This window comes from Rhinoderma darwinii, chromosome 2 (assembly GCF_050947455.1).
Source record: "Rhinoderma darwinii isolate aRhiDar2 chromosome 2, aRhiDar2.hap1, whole genome shotgun sequence".
Taxonomy (NCBI): Eukaryota; Metazoa; Chordata; class Amphibia; order Anura; family Rhinodermatidae; genus Rhinoderma; species Rhinoderma darwinii.
Genome location: NC_134688.1, coordinates 366,189,874 through 366,212,742, shown reverse-complemented (window position 1 = coordinate 366,212,742; position 22,869 = coordinate 366,189,874). Strand labels below are relative to the sequence as shown.

Sequence of the window (22,869 nt, the reverse complement as noted above, 5' to 3'; positions counted from 1 at the left end):
CTAGATATTAAAATACAGAATCTTCTTTAATATCTAATTTACATAAATATACCATGTAAAATGTAAATGTTCTGCCCTTGAATTGTTTTCCGGTCATGTTATTAAAACTTAGTCATATCAGTGTATAGGAAAGCTGGGCAACAATCGATATAGTAGTGATAATACACTACTCTATTGCTAAAACTAGGTAAATCTTCCATTCAGGAGTCCATGAAAGTTGGTGACCATTTGTTTTTCTCGCTGCTTCTAATACTAAATATCACACTGGGCCGTTGCATAGCAATAGTCTGAAAAAGGCTTTAGTGAATTTGTTTTTTCTACTTGTGCCAATTGGGCACCATAAATTCCTGTATGATGAAATTGCAAATACTGTCCCAAACAGGCTCTCCACAGAGAGAAGGGGGACACAAATTTCTATCACAGCTATTGATGATGTTTAGACAGATTCCTGTAACACAGTCATAGTAGAAAACAGCTCGGCCTCCCTGGTTCTATACTTATACCTTATTTGGGAGAATATTAAGGGAATGAGTACAACAATGTCTTCCCAGTAAGCAGAGTTGGTACTGGTTCTAGCTACTCATGCGATGTCCTGAAGCATCATAGGATTGATAGCATAACAGAGGAAGAGAAGGCAAGGTAAAATCTAAAATGTCTCATCAGAATATTTTCACTATATTTTTGTTTTTAAATGAAAAAATACTTTAAGAGAAAATTGAAAAACAGTGCTTGTACAACTTTTGCACAAAATATTTAGAAACATTCTAGTTTAACCCCTTAGTGACCAGCCCATTTTAGGCCCTATTTTACTCGTTTTTCTATAGTCGCATTCAAAGAGTTATAACTTTTTTATTTTTTCGTCTACATAGCTGTATGAGGACTTGTTTTTTGCGGGATTAGTTGTACTTTTTAATAGCACCATTTTTGGGTACATATAATTTTTTTATTAACTTTTATTAACTTTTTTGGGGGGGATTATAAAAAAAAACTGAAATTCTGCCATTGTTCTATGCGTTTTTAAATTGACGCCGTTCACTGTGCGGCGTAAATAACATGTTACCTTTATTCTATGGGTCGGTACGATTACGGCGATACCACATATGTAGAGATTTTTTATGTTTTACGACTTTTGCACGATAAAAACACTTTTGAACTAAAATTATTTGTTTTTGCATCGTCGCTTTCCAAGAGCCGTAACTTTTTTATTTTTCCATCAATGTAGTGATTTTTTTGGGCTTGTTTTCTGCGGAACGAGACATAGTTTTGATTAGTACTGTTTTGGGGTGCATGGGACTTATTGATTAAGTTTTATTATGACTTTTTTGGGGGGCAATGGAAAAAAATTGCAATTTCGCCGTTGTTTTTTGCGTTTTTATTTTTTACGGTGTTCACTTTGCGGTTTATATTACATATTAACTTTATTAATCAAGTCATTACGGTCGCGGTGATACCATATATGTGTATTTTTATTTATTTTTTACACTTTTACTAAATAAAACCACTTTTTATGGAAAAAAATTTAGTTATTTTTTTACTGTAACTTTTATTATTAATCTTTATTTCACATTGATGACTTCTTTTATTAGTCCCACTAGGGGACTTTACTGTGCGATCTTCAGATCGCTGATCTAATGCTCTGGTATACTTCGTATACCAGAGCATTATTGCCTGTCAGTGTAAATCTGACAGGCAACCTGTTAGGACGTGCCTCCGGCGCGTCCTAACAGGCATATGTCCAGGGCAGACCTGGGGGCTTTTATCAAGCCCCCGGCTGCCATGACACCCCATCGGAGAACCGCGATTGCATTCGCGGGCCGCCAATGGGTGACAGAGGGAGCTCACTCCCTCTGTAAACAAAGTTAAATGCCGCGGTCGCTATTGACGGTGGCATTTAACGGGTTAAACGGCCGCGATCCAAGTAAACTTCGATCGCGGGCGTTGGAGCAGGAGCTCAGCTGTCATCAGACAGCTGAGCCCCGGCTCCAGCCTGCATGGGAGACCCGTGCAGGACTTAGACTAGGCTCACGTGAAAAGGCGTCAGCCGAGCCTAAGGCCCCTTAGTGACTCACGTGAAAAGGCATACTGGTGGTCACTAAGGGGCTATATCTACATAAAAGACTCCGAGACTAGAGAAGCCCCTGACGTCATTATCCATATATGGACATTGACGTTAGGGGCTCCTACAGCCCCAGAGTACCTGGCCACAGTGCTTCCGATGCTCTGGCCGGGGACCCTGTAGTTAAAAGTCCCCGACTTCACGGTCCATATATGGACAGTGACGTCAGGAGCTTCCCCGGACACAGTGCTTCCAGTAGCGTTCTGCCCAGGGAGTTTGGGCAACGTATCCTAATGTATGCCTATACAGTGGGATACGTCGCTACCTTCCATCGGAGGTATATGTCGGGAGGAGTCCAGACGTTTACCTCCGAGGGAAGTAAAAAAAAGTGATGTGCACAGGCCCTAAATGGAAGATATCTACAAAGTTACTCACCGTTTATGTACATTTTATCTTTTTTTTTTAAAAGAATGAAGTAAAATTTTAGTTCTATACGCAGACATAAAGCCTTGCAGTAATTAAATAGTTATGATAACTATAAAACTACTTTCTTTGATCATTTTTTGCCATTGATTTGACCAGACTAGTCCTGCAAATTACCTGACTCCGCTTATACACCAGAAATCTTGAGATAATTTACTCATCTGTAGAAGCGACTTAACTTTCTCTTTTCTTTAAGTAACACTGATGAGGTTGGGTTTTGGTCAAGCAAAGCGTGTTTACTGCATGAGTGACTCTTTCTCTGCTTGCCCAGGCAATCCTGCTGGAGGGTGATATGCTAGTTAATCCTCTGTAATCCTCTTTGTTTAACACACCAGTGAAGGTCTGCATGGATCTTCTGTGGGAAAACGTACCATGTACCCAGGGACATTTTACCTCGTGGGTTTAGCGTGGCCTTTGTTAGTGTCTTTTAATATAGCTATATCTTGTCACACAAGAAGAGGTCAAACTTGTACAACTATTTAAGACATTTATCTGCCTGTGCTTACAATACAACAAAAGCAATTAAAATGTTAAACTTAACACACACAAAAAAATAAATCTTCGCAGGACCAATAAATAGCATCCTGATATATACGTTCATTATTTACTATGCTACTATGTTATTTAGTTAGGTTTCTCTAAAAGTTTAATTTAAAAAAAAAACAACAAAACCCTTCAGCGGCTCCGACCAATTTCTTCTGTTCCTTTATTTTAGAAATTGTAAAAACACAGTAGTAAACTGAGGATCTAAAGTTTGTCAATGAAAACTGCTACCATCCCTGACAGCTTCTAAGAAGCTACTAGCAATGCTGAAAACAGCTCAGACTTAATTAAATCAAGCAAATTCGGCCAATGAGAGCACATTGTTGCCTGCAATATTTCTCTGTTCAGAGGAGCGCAGTTATGTGGACTAGTGACCATAATGTTGCAACTCTTGAATGGATATATTTTGGTAGACTACATCATAATAGGATGTGCCCATGCAGAAGGGAGATGGGCTTTGAATATGTGAAATCAATTTAGGCTGTTCTGAGGACCAAAGAAGGACTGATGAATGGCACTTGGAGTCAGTAAAGGAAAAAGTGATGTCCTTAAAGGGGTTTTCCTAACTTGAAAATTTATGGCATATCGACAGGATATGTCTGGATAGATGTCTGGAACCCGCGCCGATCTCTAGAATGGGGCACCCAAGCCCACCTTGTTCACTGAGTTGTAATGTTTCCATAACTCCCAAAAAAGTGAATAAGTGTTAAAGAAACAGTGTAGCTTGCCATACTACGCTGTTTAAATAACTCCCAATTTACTTCTTTGGGAGTTACTGAAACAGCGTATCTCAGCTGTTTCTGTACTTCTGACCACCTTGTCAGACACTGGCTAAGGATCAGCGGGCATCGCACAGGGTAAGACGGGGGATCAGGGGGCCTTGTTCTAGTGATGGGTCCCAAATATGGGACCCGCACCTATCGGGCATTTATGACATATTCTCCGGATATGCCATAAATGTCTAAAATGGGAAAACCCTTTTAACTAGACTTGGTTAGTGTATATTAAAGTACAGAGTAAGGCCTCATTTACACGAGCGTAATATACGCGCGTGTGACGCGCGTGCTTTTCACGCGTGTCGTACGCACCTATATTACTCTATGGGGGCATGCAGACAGTCCCTGAGTTTTGCTCAGCGTGAGTGCGCTGAAAAAAACTCACGACATGTTCTATAAATCTGCGTTTTTCGCGCATCACGCACCCATTGAAGTCAATGGGTGCGTGAAAACCACGAAGGTCGCACGGAAGCACTTCCGTGCGAACTGCGTGATTCGCGCAAGAGCTGTCAAACTGAATTTAAACAGAAAAGCACCACGTGCTTTTCTGTTTACAAACATCCGAACGGAGTGTCTTACAGATGACCGAACCGAACTTTACCGGGTTCGGCCGAACTCGTTTTGACCGAACCCGGCAGGAGACAGTCACTGTGCAGGGTGCTGAAAGAGTTAAACTGGTTCAGCACCCTGGACAGTGACTTCCGATTCCAATATACGTGAACGTGTAAAAAAAAAAAAAGTTCTGACTTACCGATAACTCCCGGCTTCTTCCTCCAGTCTGACCTCCCGGGATGACAATTCAGTCCAAGTGACAGCTGCAGCCAATCACAAGCCAAGCACAGGCTGCAGCGGTCACATGGACTGCTGCGTCATCAGGGGAGGTGGGGCCAGATGTCAAGAGAGGCGCGTCACCAAGGACGCGTCACCAAGGACGCATCACCAAGGCAACGGCCGGGAAGTTCTCGGTAAGTACGAACCTCTTTTTTTTTTAAACAGGTTACTCGATATGGTGATCGGAATGCACTGTCGAGGGTGCTGAAAGAGTTACTGCTGATCAGTTAACTCTTTCAGCACCATGGACAGTGACTGACGTCGGATAGCCTCATCTCTATGATGGCGGCTGCGCGAAAATCACGCAGCCGCGCATCATACACGGATGACACACGGAGCTGTCAAGTGCCTTTTGCGCACGCAAAACGCTGCGTTTTTTGCGCGCGCAAAACGCACACGCTCCTGTAAATGAGGCCTAACAAAGAGTGAGCAAACAGATGAGTTTGATTCATTCAGCTGCAGTATCTGTCGGGGTGTCTCATTGTACTGAAGTCCATTTTATTTATATTTCATATGTGGTCAAATGCATTGATGTGCTGATTATAGTGTTCTTGAATGGTATAACAGAGGAAGTCCAAAAATATATCTGACCCATGATCACTACTTTATCTCACGTATCCCTAGTTCCGAAAGCCCTAGGAAACATTTACGTACCTATGTGTTCAATATATTTGCAGCTCTTTTTAGGAGCACTGTGCGGCATAAAAAAGAATTAAATTGCCTATATTTCAACTAAGCCAGAGATGTTTAAAATTATTTTACTCTAGTAATATCAGTAAGATAATCTGGAAAACCTGTAATTAGGCAACTATCTAGCCCTACACATGCTAGATTATTGGGCTCTATTAACTGTATTTGGTATGCTGTCAATTTAAGGGGGTATTCCCATCTAACACTTTTATGGAATATCCACAGAATATGCCATAAATGTCTAATAGGTGCAGATCCCAGAGCAGGGAAATGCATTTATATTGAGTACAGCATTGCCCGACCCCACACAGTGAAGCAGCCACTGGCCGCCATATACAGTCAGAGGCCCAGGGGCAAAGTGGCTGGGAGGATGAAAACAGCCAAACTCGTTATACTGTTCCCGGAACTCCAATATAAGTGAATGGTAATTACGGAAATAGTGAGTTACACTGTTTCCGGAACTTTGAGTGAGATGTTTGGGAGATGGGGTGCAGATTCCAAAGCTGGTACCCGCATCTATCAGACAATTGTGTATATGCCATAAATGTCTGAAATGGAAATACCCCTTTAAGAAAGCAAGAAGCAATTAAGAAGCAATTAAAGGGGATTTTCAATCTTTAAATATTATGTGCAGATGGTTTAACTGCAGTAAGATTAGCCACTTACTAATGTACTGTCTGTATTTGAAATGCATCTGTAAAGGCACTTTTACACTGGGCGATTATTGGGCAGACAAGCGTTCATAGAACGCTAGTTCCCGATAATTGCCCAGTGTACACAGGGCAGCGATCAGCAGATGAACGAGCAAACACTCGATTATCTGCTGATTGTATCGTTTTAAAAAAGTGAAATATTATCGTTGTCGGCAGCACATTTCCCTGTGTAAATAGGGAGACGCGCTGCCGACATGATAATAATGTATGGGGACGAGCGATTGGAGTAAAGACCGCTCTTCTCAATCCATAGCTTAGTGAGACAGAAGCAAACGAGCACCGATCAACGATGTCTCGTTGATCGGTACTCGCTGCACTAGCCGAAAATCGGCAAGTGTAAAAGGCCCTTAAGCCAGTCTCACATGCAGTCACATGACCATGATCCTGGTATTTATCTGCCTTTGTGCACTTAACACATGGCTATCTCCCCTCTCCACATGTAGTGTACAGGACATCATGCATGGTATGTCTCTTGTCCCCACTGCTCCCCTTCCGATCTCTGAAGGGATTGTTTTTCACATGCTGGGCAGCAGATAGTGCAGAGTCTAGTAACAGAACAGTGTCTCAGTAGCAGACAGTGGGTAATTACAGCACTACCACACACTCTAATATATGGCCATGTGGGCACCTATAAATAGTCTGTGAGGGAGAAGAAGAATCATGGGAACTGTAGTGCTTTTCATGGTAATACTGCCCACAACAAGCCCTATCAAAATGAGAACAATGCTGTACAGACCTTGGCAACATAATACAAATTTAAAATAACTATGCTGCTTATCAGGGTGGCATCCCCCAGGAGACCAGCTCTAGCATGCATTTGCTTTTTAAATGTTTTTAACTATGTTTATGTGGGGTAATTGTTATAAATAAAATGTATATTTTTTCCGATACACATAGTCTCTATAGACTTTTTGCCATATACATACCCTTGTGTGTGTGTTTTTTGTATTTTCAAACGATTTGGTTACCATTCAAACATATATACAGTTAGGTCCAGAATTATTTGGACAGTGACACAAGTTTCGGCATTTTAGCTGGTTACCAAAACATATTGAGTATACAGTTATATAATCAATGTGGGCTTAAAGTGCAGACTCTCAGCTTTAATTTGAGGGTATTCACATCCTAATTTGAGGAAGGGTTTATGAATTACAGCTCTTTAATATGTAGCTGCCTCTTTTTCAAGGGACCAAAGGTAATTGGCCAATTATCTCAAAAGTTATTTAATGGGCTGCATGGGCTATTCCCTCGTTAATCCATCATCAATTAAGCAGGTAAAAGGTCTGGAGTTGATTCCAGGTGTGGCATTTGCATTTGGAAGCTGTTCTTGTGAACCCACAACATGAAGTCAAAAGGAAGTGAAACAGACCATTGTTAGGCTAAAAAAACGAAGACATCCATCAGAGAGATAGCACAAATGTTAGGCGTGGCCAAATGAACAGTTTGGTACATTCTCGAAAAAAAAAGAGCGCACTGGTGATCTTGTGAACTCCAAAAGGCCAGGACGTCCACAGAAGACAACAGTGGTGGATGATAGCAGAATCCTTTCTATGGTGAAGAAAAACCCCTTCACAACATCTACCCAAGTGAAGAACACTGGAAGTAGGTGTATCAGTATCTAAGTCTACCATAAAGAGAAGACTTCATGAGAGCAAATACAAAGGGTTCCCCACAAGGTGCAAACCATTAATCAGCCTCAAAAATATAAAGACCAGATTAGACTTTGCCAAACAACATCTGAAGAAGCCAGCCCAGTTCTGGAACAGCGTTCCTTGGACAGATGAAACTAAGATCAACCTGTACCAGAATGATGGGAGTAAGAAAGTATCGAGAAGGCTTGGAACGGTTCATGATCCAAAGCACACCACATCCTCTGTAAAACATGGTGGAGGCAGTGTGATGGCATGGGCATGCATGGCTGCCAAAGGAACTGGGTCACTAGTGTTTATTGATCATTTGAGTTAAGACAGAAGCAGTCGGATGAATTCTGAAGTGTTCAGGGATATACTTTCTGCTCAGATTCAACCAAATGCAGCAAGGTTGATTGGACGTCACTTCACAGTACAGATGGACAATGACAGAAAACAAACTGCGAAACAAACAAACCCAGGGGATTTTTTAAGGCAAACAAGTGGAATATTCTGGAATGACCAAGTCAATCACCTGATCTCAACCCAATCGAGCATGCATTTCACTTGCTTAAGACAAAACTGAAGGCAGAAAGACCCACAAACAAGCAACAACTGAAGACAGCTGCAGCAGAGGCCTGGCAAAGCATTACAAAGGAGGAAACCCAGCGTTTGGTGATGTCCATGGGTTTCAGACTTCAGGCAGTCTACAAAGTATTAAAAAAAAACATTTTATTTATGGTAATGTTAATTTGTCCAATTACTTTTGAGCCCCTGAAATGAGGAGGCTGTGTAGAAAAATGGTTGTAATTCCTAAACGTTTCACAGCATATTTTTGCTCAACCCCTTGAATTGAACCTGAAAATCTACACTTCAATTGAAACTCCGTTGTTTCATTTCAAATCCAATGTGGTGGCATGCAGAGCCCAAATCATGAAGATTGTGTCACTGTCCAAATAATTCTGGACCTAACTGTAGGTAAACCCCCTTACATCCTATTTGGTATAATGTAAAGAAAAGAGAGAAAAATACAATACTGTGGTTTTTTCTTAATAGTCAGCCTGGAAAAAACAGGTAACATTACACTGTCTATTGACATATGGGCTGACACACACTACAGTCGTAAAATAAAGGTTGGGAGATGGATAATGTGTGTACAAAGTTCAAAAGTTCAGGTTGCGTCTGCTGATTTACTGCTTGAACCTATATTTCATGTCCTAAATTACAGTGCACTTTCCTAGCATGGGAGAACTGCAGATTCCTTGTGAAACGATCATCGTATTCTTGGATTTACAGCAGAGGGTGACATCATCCAATTAAATCCAGAGGACATTAGAGAAAAGGACAGAGATGCCACCAGGGTTGAAAATGCGTTACTTGTTCGATGGTGAATGGTAACAGCAGGGGCAAGGGATGCCAAAAGAGATAAAAAAAAATTATTACTTCAGCCATCTGATCACAATTACAGACCGCAATAGCAAGATCTGATCTTCACTGTTACATAGTTACATAGTTACATAGTTAGTACGGCTGAAAAAAGACACATGTCCATCAAGTTCAACCAAGGGAAGGGAAAAGGGAAGGAAAAATTTCTACACATAGGAGCTAATACTTTTTTGTTCTAGGAAATTATCTAACCCTTTTTTAAAGCCATCTACTGTCCCTGCTGTGACCAGCTCCTGCGGTAGGCTATTCCATAAATTCACAGTTCTCACTGTAAAGAAGCCTTGTCGCCTCTGCAGCTTGAACCTTTTTTTCTCCAGACGGAGGGAGTGCCCCCTTGTTTTTTGAGGGGGTTTTACAAGGAACAGGATTTCACCATATTTTTTGTATGTGCCATTAATATATTTATATAAGTTAATCATGTCCCCCCTTAGTCTTCTTTTTTCAAGGCTAAATAGGTTTAATTCTTTCAATCTTTCCTCATAACTTAAATTCTCCATGCCCCTTATTAGCTTCGTTGCTCTTCTTTGTATTTTTTCCAACTCCAGGGCATCCTTTCTATGAACTGGAGCCCAGAACTGAACTGCATATTCTAGATGAGGCCTCACTAATGCTTTGTAAAGTGGCATTATTACATCCCTGTCCCGCGAGTCCATGCCTCTTTTAATACACGACAATATCCTGCTGGCCTTTGAAGCAGCTGATTGACACTGCATGCTGTTATTGAGTTTATGATTTACAAGTACACCCAGATCCTTCTCAACAAGTGAATCCGCCAGTGTAGCGCCCCCTAGGACATATGATGCATGCAGGTTGTTGGTACCAAGATGCATAACTTTACATTTATCTACATTAAACTTCATTTGCCAAGTGGACGCCCAAACACTTAGTTTGTTTAAATCTGCCTGTAATTCATGAACATCTTCCATAGTCTGAACTATATTACATAGCTTGGTGTCATCTGCAAAAATAGAAATAGTGCTATTAATCCCTTCCTCTATATCATTAATAAATAAGTTGAATAATAGTGGTCCCAGCACTGAACCCTGGGGTACACCACTTATAACCGGGGACCATTAAGAGAAGGAATCATTGACCACAACCCTCTGGATACGGTCCTTGAGCCAATTCTCAATCCAATTACAAACTATATTTTCTAAACCTATAGTCCTTAATTTACCCATTAGGCGTCTATGGGGGACAGTGTCAAATGCCTTTGCAAAGTCCAAAAACACTAAATCCACAGCGGCCCCTCTGTCTAGACTTCTGCTCACCTCTTCATAAAAACAGATTAGGTTAGTTTGACAACTTCTGTCCTTAGTAAAACCGTGCTGGCTGTCACTTATAATGCTATTTATTGTCACATAATCCTGTATATAGTCCCTCAATAGCCCCTCAAACATTTTCCCCACGATGGATGTTAAGCTTACTGGTCTATAATTACCCGGGGAAGACCTAGAGCCCTTTTTGAAAATAGGCACCACATTTGCCCTGCGCCAGTCCCTTGGCACTATACCAGTCACTAGAGATTCTCTGAATATTATGAAAAGGGGGACAGAAATAACTGAACTAAGCTCTTTAAGAATTCTAGGGTGTAACCCATCTGGTCCCGGAGCCTTGTGCACATTTATTTTATTTAATTTAGCTTGGACCATATCTACATTCATCCAATTCAGTATATCAAGTGATATATTAACAGCACTGGCAGCGGCTCTTTCTTCTGTTGTATATACAGAGCTAAAGAACCCATTTAGTAACTCTGCTTTCTCTTGATCCCCTGTGACCAACTCCCCATTACCATTATCTAGGGGTCCTACATGTTCAGACCTTGGCTTTTTTGCATTTATATGCTTGAAGAATTTTTTAGGATTTGTTTTACTATCCTTGGCCACCTGCCTTTCATTTTGTATTTTTGCTAATTTTATTACATTTTTACAGATTTTATTAAGCTCTTTATATTTTACAAAGGCTACAGCTGTACCCTCAGATTTGTATTTTTTAAATGCCCTTTTTTTGTCATGTATTGCCCCTTTCACAGAAGGTGTAAGCCATGTGGGGTTTAATTTGAGTCGTTTATACTTATTACCTGTAGGAATAAATTTTGCACTATAATAACTCAAAGTAGATTTGAAAATCTCCCATTTATCATTTGTTCCATTATTTGACATTAGTTCTTCCCAGTCTATATCCTGAATTGCAGCCCTCATCCTGGGGAAATTGGCTTTCTTAAAATTAAATGTTTTTGCCCTCCCAGCCTGCGTTTGTTTTTTACAGTATAGGTAAAATGTAACTATATTATGATCACTGTTACCGAGGTTTTCACGAACATTGACATTCCCAACAAGATCTGCATTATTAGAAATGACCAGATCCAACAGAGCTTCACCTCTAGTCGGGTCTTCCACAAACTGGCCCATAAAATTTTCCTGCAACAGGTTGAGGAAATGTCTCCCCTTTGCAGTTGAAGCCGAACCATGACACCAATTAATATCCCGGAAATTAAAATCTCCCATTATCACTACAGTACCCGCCTGTGCAGCCCGCTCCATCTGTTTATATATCTGACCTTCCATCTCCTCAGTTATATTGGGGGGTCTATAGATTACACCAAAAGTAATTTTTTCAGTGTTTACCTCCCTTTCTAGTTCCACCCACAAGGTTTCAACCTCCTCACAGTCTTCACCCACTATTGTCTCTTTCACACTCGCCTTCATATCACTTCTCACATACAGACATACACCACCACCTTTCCTATTTGTCCTGTCTTTACGAAAAAGTGTAAAACCCTGTAGATTTACAGCCCAGTCATGTGAAGAGTCCAGCCATGTTTCAGCAACACCAACTATATCTATATTTTCTTCCAGTATGAAGGCCTCCAGCTCCCCCATTTTGCTTGCTAGACTTCTGGCATTTGTGAACATACACTTTAACTTGCCTGTCAGTTTTTCACTTTTATTATCAGAAATGTGATTTGACATTAATCGGTCCTTTTTATTTACACTGATGTTTTGTAACGAAAAGATCTCCTTATCTTGTTGTCTAGTCCTCTCCCCACGTTCTGTTTCTCCCCCCACCAATATAGTCTGACCCCTCTCTAACCTGGCTACCCCTTTTTTTTCTACATTGACCTCCCTCCTCAGCCCTACTGTACACTAAAGACTTTGTACAGTAAGGCTGGGTTCTCACAACGCGGTTCAAATGTGTTTTTGCCACGAATCACGGCAAAATCTCACCCTTTTGTCCATATAGTGTGTATGTGTGTATGTATGTATGTATCTATCTATCTATCTATATATATATATATATATATATATATATAATGAGAAAAAGAGTAAAGCAGCACAGCGACAGCAGTGGGTGCAGGCCTCCTAGATTGAGGCTAGGAATCCTTGTTAATGAAATCCCCAAAAAATTAAGAGGCAGCACTCCAAGGAAATTGGTGAAAAAAGTGGTGTGTTTATTCACCCCAGGGCAAGCAACGTTTCGATCCGTCTCTATGGGATCTTTGTCAAGCCTACCGGGGGGTAGGGAAACAGACAAGTGAGCCCTAATCTACCCGCCACTCTGTCCCTGCCTACTTGCAACGACCCGCCCTAGGCGACGGGGTACAACTGGGCGGCGGTCCCTGCACTCAGTAAGTGCACGACAAACACGACAAACATACAAGGGAATACAAGCAAGGGAAAGGGGCAGTTGCCCACGGCAACACCGTGAGCACCCAGAGTGGTGAACGAGCCGAGTCAAGCCAGGAGTGTGCGAGGTACCAAACGAAGAGCAGAAGAGTAGTCAGTAAGCCAGGGTCTGTATGGAGCAGGAACAAAATAGAAGGAGCTGTAGCTGGGCCAGGAAACCACACGAAAAAGAATAACAAGCAAGGAGGAACAGGAAATGCAGGTATAAATAGACAGAGGGCGGGAGCTAGCTGAGTCTGACCAGGCTGCGATAGGCTCTCCCACTCCTAAGCCTGCCAGCCTGAGTGGTGGAAGCTGGAGTCAGTCTCAGGGATGTAGATTCAGGTGCTGACTGATTAATTAAGGGAGTTAACCCCGAAGCTGTGCCTGGCAGATCCTTTACAGCTGAATTTAAATTTTATTCCATTTTTTTTCTGTAACACAGAAGGTTTTACCAGGGAAATACTAAATATGCATTGTCCAGATTCTGCAGTTTTTAGAAATGTCCCACATGTGGCTCTACTGCGCTCGTGGACTAAAACACAAGCCCCAGAAGCAAAGAAGCACCTAGTGCATTTTGAGGCCTCTTTTTTATTAGAATATATTTTAGGCAGCATACCAGGTTTGAAGAGGTGTTGAGGTGCCAAAACAGTAGCAATCCCCCAATAGTGACCCCATTTTGGAAACTGCACCCCTCAAGGAATTCATTTATGGTTGTTGTTACCATTTTCACCGCAAAGTTTTTTCACAGCACCTATTTGAATTGGGCTGTGAAATTAAAAAAATGTAATTTTTTCCAATAAGATGTCATTTGTGATCAAAATTTCTTATTTTCACAGGGAACAAAATACCCCATTTTGTTGCCCAATTTGTCCTTAGTGCGGCAATACCCCATTTTTGGTGATAAAGTGCCGTTTGGGCCCACGGGAGGGCTCAGAAGCAAAGGAGCGCTATGTGTTTGTGGAGCCCAGATTTTGCTGGATTGGTTTTCGGGTGCCATGTCGCATTTGCAGAGTCCCAGAGGTATCAAAGTAATGGAAACCCACCAGAAATCACGCCATTTTGGAAACTACACCCCTCAAGGAATTCAAATATGGTTGTTGTTACAATTTTGACCGCACAGTTTTTTTTACAGCACCTATTTGAATTGAGCTGTGAAATTAAAAAAAATGTCATTTTTTCCAATAAGATGTCATTTGTGATCAAAATTTCCTATTTTCACAGGGAACAAAATACCCCATTTTGTTGCCCAATTTGTCCCTAGAGCGGCAATACCCCATTTTTGGTGATAAAGTGCCGTTTGGGCCCACGGGAGGGCTCAGAAGCAAAGGAGCGCTATGTGTTTGTGGAGCCCAGATTTTGCTGGATTGGTTTTCGGGTGCCATGTCGCATTTGCAGAGTCCCAGAGGTATCAAAGCAATGGAAACCCACCAGAAATCACCCCATTTTGGAAACTACACCCCTCAAGGAATTCAAATATGGTTGTTGTTACAATTTTGACCGCACAGTTTTTTTCACAGCACCTATTTGAATTGGGCTGTGAAATGAAAAAATTTCATTTTTTCCAATAAGATGTCATTTTTTATCAAAATGTCTTATTTTCACAGGGAACAAAATACCCCATTTTGTTGCCCAATTTCTCCTGAGTGCAGCAATACCCCATTTGTGGCGATAAACTGCCGTTTGGGCCCATGGGAGGCCTCAGAAGGGAAGGAGCGCTGTCTGTTCTTTGGAGTGCAGATTTTGCTGGTTTGGTTTTCGGGTGCCATGTCGCATTTGCAGAGCCCCAGAGGTATCAAAGCAATGGAAACCCACCAGAAGTGACCCCATTTTGGAAACTACACCCCTTAAGGAATTCATTTATGAGTAATGTGACCAATTAGACCCCATAGTTTCTTCACAGAACTTATTTGAATTGGGCTGGAAATTAAAACAAAATAAATTTTTTCCAATAATATGTAGTTTTGGATGAAAATTTCTTATTTTCACAAGAAATAAAATACCCCATTCTGTTGCGCAATTTGTCCTGAGTGCAGCAATACCCCACTTGTGGTGATAAACTGCCGTTTGGAGCCATGGGAGGGCTCAGAACGAAAGGACCATCATTTGGCCTACTGGGGATTTTCTGGTGCGAAGTCATGTATGCAGAAGCCCCTGAGGTACCAGTACAGTTGAAACCCGCAGGAAGTGACCTCATTTTAAAAACTACACCCTTAAGGCATTCATCTAGAGGTGTAGTGAGCATTTTGACCGGAGACATACACCCCATAAACTGTAATGTGGGTTCTCCTGGGTACGGCAATACCCTACATGTGGCTGTTATCAGCTGCCTGGGCACACAGCAGGGCCCAGAGGGGAAAGACGAGGGGGGATAAGCTGTGCGGAGTGCATCAGGGTAAGTAAAATTGGGGTAAATTATAAACCAAGGGATGTATGATAAATTTTAAAACACTCTTTCATACAGAGCTCTGGTTTTTCGGGACACGTGTCACATTGATATATTGTGCCCTCCCTTATCCCCCTCTTATAGCAGACTTTGCACCTCTTTTGACTTTTTCCCTTCTTGCCAGTTTGGGGAACTTCTCCTGGAAGGTGTTGCCCTTGTACGATGCATGTGGCCTCGCTTCCAGAAGCACTGGGTGCCCCCCCCCCCACCTTCTTGGTCCGTAAAGATTAGGTTCTTGATAATCACCTCTTGAAATTCCAGGAAATTTCCCCTCTGGCCTGTACATCGACGTAGCACGTACACAGAGTACAAAGCCATCGGTATGATGTGCACGGCCAGCTTCTTATACCACAACCCATGGCGCTGTAGGGCTTCAGGACTTGATCTGACAAGTCCACCCCTCCCATGTACCTATTGTAGTCCAGGATGGAGTCTGGTTTGGGGGTCTCTGTACTGGTACCTCGTACAGGTTCATGGGTACTGGTGGGACATCTCTCTTGTCCTTCTACTGGACACACACTATTAACACAAATGTTGCTGCTGGATTGTGCCCTGCTCTCACCCCTTCTGAGTGTTTGCCCAAGCAGAGTGTTAGGGAGGCATCTCAGATTTCTTCTAGCAGTGCCGCATGCCTCAGGACTTCTGGGAGCGAGGCAGTTGAAGAGTGGGAAGCTGGTCTAAAAATTATCCAGGTAGAGGTGGTAACCCTGGTCCAGCAGTGTGTGCACCAAATCCCACACAATTTTTGCATTAACTCCCAGTAAGGGGGGGCATTCTGGGGGCTGAATACTGCTGTCCTTCCCTTCATATATCCTAAATCTGTAGGTATACCCTGATGCACTCTCGCACAGCTCAAACATCTTCACGCCATACCTTGCCCTCTTACCTGGCAGGTACTGGCGGAATTGAAGCCTACATTTAAAATCTACCAAGGACTCATCAATAGAAATACACTTCTCGGGGGTGTATGCTTGGGAAAACCGGGCACTGAAACGGTCTAATAGGGGTCTCCGTTTATACAAACGGTCAAAACTGGGGTCATCTCGGGGTGGGCACGGCTCATTATCAGTATAATGTAAGAAGCGAAGTATTGCCTAATTTTTTCGTTTCCAGTTCAGTTCTGAAGTTGCTTTGAGGGGCCTATATATCAGAAACCCCTATCAAACACCCATTTTTAGAAACTAGACCCCTCAAAGTATTCACAACAGCATTTAGAAAGTTTATGAACCCTTTAGGTGTTTCACAGGAATTTAGAGCAAAGTAGAGGTGAAATGTAAAAAAAAATTTTCCCAGAAAATCCTCTTTATACCAATTTTTTTATAACACAAAAGGTTTTATCAGAGAAACGCAACTCAATACTTATTGCCCAGATTCTACAGTTTTGAGAAATATCCCACATGTGGCCCTAGTGCGGTAATGGACTGAAACACCGGCCTCCGAAGCAAAGGAGCACCTAGTGAATTTTGAGCCCTCCTTTTTTATTACGCACCATGTCCAGTTTGAAGAGGTCTTGTGGTGCCAAAACAGTGGAAAACCCCCAAAAGTGACCCCATTTTGAAAACTAGACCCCTTGAGGAATTAATTGCAGTTTTCATGGGGTGCATGTGACTTTTTGATCAGTTTTTATTCTATTTTTAGGTGGCGTGGTGACTAAAAAACAGCAATCCTACAATTGTTTTTTTATTCTATTTTTTTACAGCGTTCACCGTGCGCTATAAATGACACATTGACTTTATTCTGTGGGGCGATACGATTACGGCGATATCAGATGTTTATAGTTTTTTTATGTCTTATGGCGTTTGCACAATAAAAGACTTTTTGTAAAATATCATTCACTTTTTGTTTTACCTTATTCTAAGAGCCAGAAGTTTTTTATTTTTCCATCAAGAAAGCCGTGCGAGGACTTATTTTTTGTGTAACGAAGTGTAGTTTCGATCAGCACCATTTTTAGGTACATGCGACTTTTTGACCTCTTTTTATTAAATTTTTTGGGAGGTGAAGTGACCAAACAATTGATTCTGGTAAAGTTTATTATTATTTTCTTTTACGGCGTTCACCGCGCGGGATAAATAACGAAATAATTTTGTAGTACAGGCCGTTACGGACGCGGCGATATCAATTATGTATAGTTTGTTTGTTTATATATTTTTATTAATAATAAAGGACTGATAAGGGAAAATGGAATAGCCGGACACCATTGTTTGGTGTCCGGTTTCCATAGTTACAATCGCCGGCCGCTATCGTGTAGCAGGCCGGCGATTGTAGCTTAACCCCTAAAAAGCCGTGATCGCTATTGAACACGGCTTTTAAGGGGTTAATCAGCGGGGACACAGCGATCCGTCCCCGCTGTAGGAGCTGCGGCAGCTGCTGTACGAGACAGCAGCTGTCACAGCTTCTGCATGTGTCGGGAGGACGGCCAAAATGGGCGTTTCTCCCGGGACGTAATATTCCGTTGCTGAGCGCGAACGTATTGGTTAGCGCGACGGAATATTACATCGCTGAGCGCGAAGGGGTTAATTGACCATAAGCAAGTGTGACCATCTCTATAAAAGCAGAAGTTTAGGCAGTTTGCTGGTCTGGAGAATTAAGGCAAGTGTTAACACAATGCCAAGGAGGAAAGACATCAGCAATGATCTTAGCACAGCAATGGTTGCTATCCATCAATCTGGGAAGGGCTATAAGGCCATTTCTAAACAACTTGAAGTCCATCATTCTACAGTGCGTAAAATTTTTCACAAGTGGAAACATTGAAGACAGTTGACAATCTTCCCAGGAGTGGACGACCCAGCAAATGTAACCCAAGGTCAGACCAAGAAATGCTCAGAGAAATTGTAAAAACCCCAAGAGTGACATCTCGGACTCTACAGGCCTCAGTTGGCATGTTAAATGTTCAAGTTCATGACAGTACAATTAGAAAAAGACTGAACAAGTATGGCTTGTTTGGTAGGGTTGCCAGGAGAAAGCCTCTTCTTAAAAGAACATGGCAGCACGGCTTAAGTTTGCAAAGTCGCATATGAACAAATTACAAGACTTCTGGAACAATATCCTTTGGACAGACGAGACCACGAAACTGGGTCATGCAACAGGACAATGATACCACGCACACCAGCAAATCAACAATAATTGCTGAAAAAGGAAAGAATCAAAATGTTGCAATGGCCCAGTCAAAGTCCAGACCTCAACCCAATTGAAATGTTTTGGTGGGACCTTAAGAGAGCTGTGGTTAAACAAATACCCACAAACCTCAATGAAGTGAAGTAACGATGTAAAGAAGAGTGGGCCAAAATCCCTCCAGATCGATGATTGTGAGTGCGCATGCGATTGACAGGCTGTTCTTTGCGTGGTGCCAGAAGCTGTCAGAGTTGGGGCGGAAGTGCACACCATGGAGTAAGTGCACTCTCGCCAGCGACGCAGAAGGCACATGTGGGTCAGCTTTGTCAATCACTATGCGTCATTGGTCGCAACCAGACTGTAGCAGAATTTAAAATCCCTTCTCCACTTCTATCCTGACGAAGGGTACGAAACGCATGTCAAGGTATTGTTCCCTTGAGACCGTAAGCAGCCATCATGCCAGCTACAGGTAATTGAATCATTTGATTTATACTCTCTATGTGACTTTACATGTAAAAATCACAGACTTACCACTGTGTAGGGTTTTCACATAGGGATTTGGGATTGTGTTTACTATACGCTCGCCCTGTATCATTGAAAGCCTGTTTGCAGACTACATGATCTACTAACCCTATACGGTATTGGTTGTATATAGCTTATGGTCTCAGTGGGATAATTTTAATTATGTTTTAAAATAATTTTTGTATGTATATTTACTTGTTTTTGGTGAGGTACCCATATTTGTGGATTAATAAAGGATATTTATGGACATTATGTGTCTGTGGTGAATTGATGGTTATATTGTGTAGTTGAGAAATTTTTTGGTTTACTTAAGATCGATGTAAGAGACTGATAAAATCATACAGAAAATGATTATTTGAAGTTATTGCTGCTAAAGATGGTTGTACAAGCTATTGATTCATAGGGTGTACTAGGTTTTTCACACATGGCCTTTCCATTTTGGTCTAGTTTTTGTTAAATAAATAATAACACGGAGTAATTTGTCATGTGTTGTTGTTCATCTGAGGTTTTATTTACCTAATTTTAAGACCTTATAAGGACCAAGATGTTTTTTTTATTATGTCCGAATATGTAAAACCATAGGGTGTACTTTGTTTTTCTAATGACTTAGAAGCTATCGTTGCTAAGGTAAAGACACCCTGAGCCCTTAATGATTAGACAGAGCGTTCCTGAAGCACTCTGCCTGATCACAAGGAAACTGTGCAATGGTGCAGCTGTACAGTTACAGCTTCTCCATACTCTCTATCGCCTCTCTGCACTGATCTCTATCATCAGAACCGGAAAAGAACAGGAATCTGAACAACCAGTGTACAGCCTTCACAAACCTGGACCCTATAGAGGTAAGTAACCACTGCACCACAAGTATGAAATATTAACCCTATCACTGTCCTCCAGCTGGGATCCTAAAGTTAGCCTCTTCAGTGCCCAAGACCACCAGGGATCCTAAAATAAAACCATTCCACTGCCCTAGACCACCAGGTATACTGACATCAACCCTTCGCAGCCCTAGACCACTAGGGCTGCGAAGATATATTGACAACAGTCCTAGACCACTAGGTATACTGATATAAACCCCTTCACTACCCTAGACTACCAGGTATACTAGCATTAACTCCTTCACTATCATAGACCACCAGATATATTGGCATCAACACCTTAACTGCACCAGACCAGCACATTATTAGGGCGCTGTAAGTTTGTATTTAATGAAGTTTTGTATCGCCCAGCTTAGGATTGATTCCCATCACGTCAGAGCCTTCCCTCAGAGGTTTTCCTCAGGAATAATTGCATACTTCGTCCAATTTGAAAAAACATATAACATTTGGTGTATTTTAACTGGATGCCTCTGTGTGGAAAAGCACAGTCTACTACGCAATTTCATACATTAAAAAAAAAAAAAGATTTTTGTAAAATCTATTTCTTTTTTAATTCATTAGGGGACGCAGCCCCTTTTGTATAGGTCATGAAACTAGGAAACGATACTAGGCAGAAAAGAGTCCAGGCTCTGCCCTGGCAGGCCATACCCTTCCCACAGACACTGGCTAATTCAATTTTTCCAGAAGAAGTGGGAGGAAAAAAAAAATATGTCAACGGACCCGGAAGAAAACTTACCCAAACAGTCAGAACAACAGGTCCTTGGCCTGAAACAAAAATAAGAGGACGGGATCTGTCCCCCCAAATTAATTCAACGAGAAATAGATTTTCCGTAAGTACAAAAATCTTGTTTTCTTGTTTATAAATTGTTGGGCTACAAGGCACCATGGGACATACTAAAGCAGTGCCAAAGGGTGGGTAAAAAAACAGTAATACTACAACCATGCCGTACACACAGGGGACTGAAACACTCTGCAACCAAGACTGGCATCAGCAGAGGCCAAAAGAATGAATTTTTAAAAAAACTTAGTGAAAGTTTGAATAGAAGCCCATGTATCAGCCCTGCAGACATAAGCAACTGAAACTTGATGCCTGACTGCCCAGAAGGCAACAAAAAGCCTAACAGAATGGGCAGTGACCAAAAAAGTAGGCACTGTACCCTTGGACCCATAGGTGTCCATAATAACAGACCAGATCCAACAAACAATGGTGGCCATGGATGCTGCCAACCCCTTGCCTGGCCCTTTAGGAATAAAAAAAATAAAAACAGAATGAAAGATCCAAAATGACTCTGTCGCAGACAGATAGACCGAGACTGCTCTTACCAAATCAAGACAATGGGGGAGGGGCAAAAATACAGGAATACAATCTCTTTATTGATTTGGAACAGGTTGGAACATTACGTTATTCGCATGGATGACCAAAGTTGGGGAATTGCAGGACAAAGGCAGCAAGTTCCGAAACTCGCCTGATGGAGGTGACAACCACAAGAAATGGAGATGCATTGAATTAACTCTCAGAGGTTTAAAAGGAGTCACTGGAAGAGCGCCGGGGACCATATTAAGATCCCAAGACTTAATGGGATGTCTGAAAAAAAGAGGGACCCATGCAAAAAAAAAAAGTCTTCACCTGAGAACAAAAAGCAAAAGTTCTCTGAAAAAGAATGGACAGAGCAAAGACCTGACCCCTCAGGGAAGAGAAGCTAAGTCCATGTTAAAGGCCTGATTGCAGGACGGACAGAACCCTAGGTGTGGAAAATTTCATAGGATGAAAGTTACTCTGTTCACACCAGCAGAAATGGCATTCCAAATACGATGCAAAACAAGTAGGAGATACCAGCAATAAAATCCACACGATCGATTCGTATAAAACTTCAAATTTTTTAATACAACATTAAAATTCCACAGCAGTTAGTCATGACAGGTCAGGAGATTAGCTTACACATTTCAGACTTGCGTTCTTAATCATAGCTTGCACCTGTATGGAGAGCGATTCCTTAAAAACCCAAGTTTAAGAATCATGTGACTAAAATGTCATGTGATGTAGTCAGCTGATCCACTATCATGTGATGTGACCCGCTGATCCACTGTCATGTGATGTGACTAGCTAATCCATCACGTGACCTGCGGATCTGCTAGCATGTTAAGTGTATGTACGATGGTACACCTTGGCAGACTGAGGTTTTCGGCCTTCCGCATCGTCTGGATAACTGGCTCAGAGTCCCTGGGCCCTTACAACCTCAGCTTCAACAGCCACAATGTTAAATGCATCTGAGGGAATGTGGGGTAGACTTTTTCAATGCAGTGAACAGCGCATCGATTGTGATGGCTCTGGGATCTGATGCCCGGGCCAGGTAGGTACGAACCTTGTGGTTGAAACGAGAGGCAAAGAGATCTACGTCCAAGTAGCCTCACTTCCGGCACAGTTGATTGAATACTTCTGGGTGGAGACACCACTCTCCCGTATCTAGTATTTCTCGGCTGAGAAAATCTCTGGCCCAAACTGTACACTTCCGGTGTGTGGACTGCTGACAGTGCTGGAATATGCTGCTCTGCCCACACAGGAGGACCAGAGAGGACTCCTACAGAGTTGCCTGACTCTTTGTCAGTTCAACAGCACATGGCTAGCAAGAGTGCCTTCAATTCCAAAAGGTTGATCTATAAGAACGTCTCCTTTTGCAACTGAATGCCCTGAACCGCTTGGAAACCAAAAGCTGTACTCCACTCGGACAGACTGGCATCCTTTGGGATGACCAGTCAACATAGGGGAGAAAAAGAGAGACCCATTATGATGGCCGGTGAGGACTCCCACATCGCAACTACAACGGACTCAAGAAAGGCAGGAGAATCAACTTATCCAGTGTAGGGTGATTGAAGGGGGAATGGAAATAAACCACTCACCCTCTGGAGTCTTCGTGTGTACGCAAGGTCACCTCATCTGTAAACTCATACGTATAGTGAGGTTACTGGCAATTTGTCTTCTGATGCAGAAATAACAAGTTAGGTGACCAGCGGAGAGGGTAATAGAGCACAGAGAACTGCCAACAGGCATGAATTAGCCAGCGTCTGTAATAAGGGTATGAT

At 42.0% G+C, this 22,869-nt stretch overlaps 1 protein-coding gene across 8 annotated transcripts in view; it reads right to left on the bottom strand.

Annotated features, from left to right (window-relative positions):
- Nucleotides 1–22,869, bottom strand: part of ST7L (suppression of tumorigenicity 7 like) — a 245,254-nt gene that overhangs the window by 132,985 nt on the left and 89,400 nt on the right. The gene's annotated exons all lie outside the window — the stretch shown is intronic.